This window comes from Euprymna scolopes, chromosome 14 (genome assembly GCF_053919585.1).
Source record: "Euprymna scolopes isolate OS-2025 chromosome 14, ASM5391958v1, whole genome shotgun sequence".
Classification (NCBI taxonomy): domain Eukaryota; kingdom Metazoa; phylum Mollusca; class Cephalopoda; order Sepiida; family Sepiolidae; genus Euprymna; species Euprymna scolopes.
This window is the reverse complement of record NC_136495.1, coordinates 50,394,855-50,399,688: the sequence shown is the minus strand read 5'-3', so window position 1 is coordinate 50,399,688 and position 4,834 is coordinate 50,394,855. Positions and strand designations below refer to the sequence as shown.

The 4,834-nt window shown below is 34.4% G+C and overlaps 1 protein-coding gene across 1 annotated transcript in view; it reads left to right on the top strand.

The window, feature by feature from the left end:
* The window catches only part of LOC145292993 (uncharacterized), a 146,470-nt gene extending 142,892 nt beyond the window's left edge, over positions 1–3,578 (top strand). The window contains exon 3 of the mRNA XM_080139244.1: positions 1–3,578. This exon is cut by the window's left edge and continues 876 nt beyond it. The gene's annotated coding sequence lies outside the window, so the exon portion shown is untranslated.
* Positions 3,579–4,834: the final 1,256 nt, after the last annotated feature.

The following is a 4,834-nucleotide window of genomic DNA, read 5'->3' as shown; positions in this document are numbered from 1 at the left end:
AAGATTGCTTTCGTACAACTGTATTTGTGACTGTTCCCCATGCATTTTCAGTGAGGTTAAAGATCTGAGCCTTTTCTAAGACAGTTATGCGTTGTCACTCTATTGGTTATTAAAATGGGGTGCTCAACCCTAGAGTCGTCATATGGAGCTCTGTTATACACGACGATGGAGCAGCGCAGAATATGCATATGTATTTCTAGTTTATTTTCTCTCGCAGGACTTAAAACAATTTATGACGATGCAAAAAAGGAGTCAATATGTCTGAATTTAGACATTGTACTCTCGATTATTTTGCACGGGAGTTGTTTCACGATCGTAACTGTATATTCCTTAACCCTGTTTACAAGTAGTCTTCTAATATTTATTTGGACTGGCTGCAAGTTGCTATGAACTGAACCACCCCGAAAAACAAACTCCGTTTTCGAATGATTTATGATAAACCCCTTTTAAGCTTTTTCAGTGTAAAAATCGTCAAACGACTAATAATTGAATCTGCTGGAAACAGGGTCATAAATATTCTAGTTTGTAGGAGAATTTAAAGCCGTGCATCGATTTGATGTAGGGAATATCACGTCGGAAACAATCCCCAAATTTTTATAATGTAAAAGCAGGTGCAGTTTATTTTGTTTAATAAATGCTAGACGCTTGAATTCCACAAATAGTTTTCAGCAAAGGTCTTCAAGCAATTTTAAATGATTTGTCATCAGAATTTACAAGCTTTTATAGTAGAAACTGCCACACGGCTAAAGGTTTTGAACTGTTTAAAACAAAACTCTAGATAATCTAGTAAGGGCTTGCTGAAGAACTTAAAGCATTGCACCAAACTGAAGTCGAAAAACCCCAGAAAATTAATTCTCAATTTTAAATGACATGACTTAACCCTTTAAGTTTTTACAGCGTAAAAAGTATCATCCAATTAATATTTATTGGAAATAAGGTCGTAAATATCATAGTTTTCTCTAGAACCTTAAACAATGCAGCAAATTAAAGTAGTCTAGATCACCCCGAAAGCAACCCCTAATTTACTATTTATTTTAAAAGCGTTCACGGTTTATGTTGTTAAACAAATTCAGGACGCTTAGATCACATAAACAGTTTTTAATAAATGTCTTCAAGAAGTTGTAAACGAGTCCTGACTCAAATCCTCAAGCTTATATGCAGCGTAAAAACTGCCAGCTCATAGTTGGATATCTTTGAAACAAGGTCATAAATATCCTCACAAGAGTTTTTTTTTCATCAAATGGCTGTGTGGCGTTGTTACGTATTGGTATGAGTTATGAACCGATAACCTCGTTTGGGATTACCAAAATTAAAATCAGCACTTATTTTCTTCAGTTGGCGAATTTGCCTAGCATATATACAAGTATATTCTTCTTCTCCCGATTTGATAAAAAATGAAGACTTGAAAAAAAAAAAGAAAAAAAAAAAAGAAAAAGAGAAAAAGAAAAAGAGAAAAAAAGAAATGATTTTACTTTGCTTATTTGTATTGCTGATCTATGTCGAGATTATCTCATTTGTTAATATACGACACCTGATGAGGTAAATTATCAACAGTTTTCTCATTTGGACGACCATTCAATACTTTGTTTTTCATTAACAATGCCACATTGATTTATTCCCCCCCCATGAAGTTCCCGCTGATAGAAAGCACACTGTCATTTTGCTGCAACAGTTTTACGCTAATTGCACACTCAATGCATCTCCCATTCGTGCGGAGCTGAAATAAAACATTTCCTGTTTCGAAAAAAGAGGATTATTTTAACCACTTGCGAAACTTCTCTCGCTACATATATTAATAATAGAAAGTGTCTCTTCCAAAATTGATGATGACAAAATACACCTTATAAACACTATACCAGGTATTGACAACGGCTGATAAAGCATTATTTAAAAAAAAATGATTGAATAATTAAAAGAAATCAAGCCAACCATGAGTTATCTCCCCCTATTTGGATAATGCAAAGAAGCATGAGTCACATCCCTCTGCCAGCACTTCTCCTTAAAAAAGTCGATTTTGTTGGGTTTTGAAGAAAAAGTTGTTTACTTTTCCATATTGGTGTAAAACGCATTTTGCCATTTCTTTTTGAGGGGTGCACATTTTTCAGTAGCACCACTACTTGTTTAATGTAAATAAACAGTAATCCTAAGTTTATGTGGATTTTAAGCAAATCTAAAGGATAACATCTTAGATATTTTAATATAACTGTAACATTATTTTGGAATTTTTAAGGGACACAGCAGAATTTTACAAAAAAAAAAAAAAAAAAAATGAAGAAGTTATTTTTTTATTAAAGGGAACACAGCAGAATTTTATCAAAAAAAAAAATTGGAGAAGTTATTTTTCTGTATTCGTTGTTCAACCTTCGAGTGGTGGCAAAATTTTGTGAAAATCTAATAAAACAATTTGGAGAAAATCAGAATGACGAAATGAGAGATTATCAGAATCTCGCAATAAAAGAATAACAATATGGCGGATAAACGAGTAATAACCCAAAGCATGAAAACTTTCGTATTGACATCTGAACCTGAAAATAATACTGTTATTTCCGGTTTATCTTACGTTGTATTAATGAATATAAACTGACTTGATTCTCAAAAAATAAAAATAATACAGAAGACTGTTCATTTTTTGAACGGAAAATACTCCAGAAAAAATGATTATCTGTAATAAATAGATAAATTCATGAACACAATGTTGCATCGTTAATGGGTAGGGGAGTAGAAAGTTGACCTTAATTTTTTCTTTTGCCGACTCTCGTTTCCGTCTTTTGTCCTTTAGTTCTCACATTTTGTGAGATTTTCTGGGGTGGAAGTTATCGATAAAACATTTTTTGTTGGCTAGTTTTTGACCTTAAAGTGGCATCTTTTAGATCCTTATGTCAAGTGGTTTCATGCATTGTCTGGAGCGATTTCCATAAAAAACTATTTTGAAAATAATGGGCAAATTATCCTGCTCATTGATTCCTAATATATGCCATGGATATATAAAAAAAATGCATGCTAAAATAAATTGCTCATTTTCTTTCGTTAAAAATGTTAAAATCCAGTTGGAATGTCGGAGACAAAGAGGTTCGAAATCTTAAACTGCGTCAAGTGTAAAACCACAGCGTAATATAAAACGACAAAAAACACAAATTCGTGTTAGACCTTTTCGATCATATAACGTCTCCAAACAAAAACTCAACCGTTATTTTGATCTCCCAGAACAACTCTCACCGTGCGACAGTTTCGACTGATTGTCTACACGGAAGGGGTCGACGAGGGTTTAAACTTCGCGAATCCAGCGATACAAGTACGATTCACGCCACGTTGTGATTTTTGTTATTGATCCGCGAGCCACAGCCCTCTCTTCGGTGCCGAGATAGGCACCTCTCTCCTGATAGATGGTTCCTGAAAAATAACTAAAGTTGACTGTCTGGTCAGGTAGCAATGCAAACATTCGCAGAAGCTACAAGTAAAATCTCCAGTCGTTGGTTTTCTTTTTTTAAATAACAAATTATATTAACAGGAACTTATAAATACGAAGTTCTAATAATATACGACTGTACAACAATCAAATAAAATCAGATAAAAGTATAGATATTTCAAATTAATCACTTCAGAGTCCACAATTCAACCGTACCGTCTCGCCTGCGTCCGATAGTGCTTTTACCTAGGTAACAGCTATGCAATCCATAATTCTGGATTCAATTTTCATATATGATAACGTCGACACAATTACGTGAATTTGATTTTTTATTTTCCCTCTTTTTTCATGAAAAGTCAACAGCGATGGATGCGGGGTTGGAATGGGGAAGTCTGGTGACAGTAATCTTGTCAGTAATACGGTTCAAATACGCGGCGAAAATGTTTTGCAGCTTATAAGCTAGAGATACTAACAGCAGAAACTCGATTTAAACGCGGCGTTTTGGGCGCTGACTTTTATTGCACTAAACTGGCCCGCCCTCCTTACTTAATACTTGACTTTTCCCTTCTTTTTCTTATCTATATAAAACCTGCTCTTGCATAAGCTTATATATCGGTAGCTGGGTGGGGGGAGTGAATCCTAACCAGCCAATGAGGGGTCGCCACGACTCAGTTCTCTCTATTCTGATTGGCTGCGTTCATACTAGCATATTGAAGTAAATTTCCAACGAATTTGTTCCCACATCAGCTATCCTTGGAGATTGACCCTCGTGTCAGGTACTGTTTCCCAAGTTTAGCTAAAACAAACTTTAATACTATTCTGCCTAAATCAATGGTTTCCTTCACAAAACAATATTATTATTATTAAATATTATTATCACTCCCAAATCCGCCAACTGAAGCCATTTTTCTTTAATTTGGGTTGCATCAACGCCGAAACAAATGGAATCAGCAAGGCAATCGAGAATTATCCGGAATTTTTCACATAATAAAAGCTCTAACTTAATCGTTATTAATGTAACATTCGACCACCACAGGTGGTTGGGTCACAGTGACGCAAATATCTAGAAATATAAACAAGATGTTTGAATGGCGACTTTAAACCGTTTTTCGCGCTCTTATAAACGTCGCTTATGATATTAACTCTGGTTTCTGTAAGGCATTTGTGTATTGTTAAAAGAGTTTAACACACTGTACTACTCCGAAACAGACCATATATCATAAAACGTAGTTTGCTACAGCTTATAATAACAAAAATCTATGGACAATTTCAGCCAGATCGAACCAGCAGTTTCTGAGAAAATCTGGAACGGACAGACAGACAGGTATATAGACTAAAAGAAATATATAAAAAATCAATTAAAATAACTCAGATATTAACAGTATGTTTTTATTTTCCAATGATATTTCGAGATAAAGGTCATTTTCA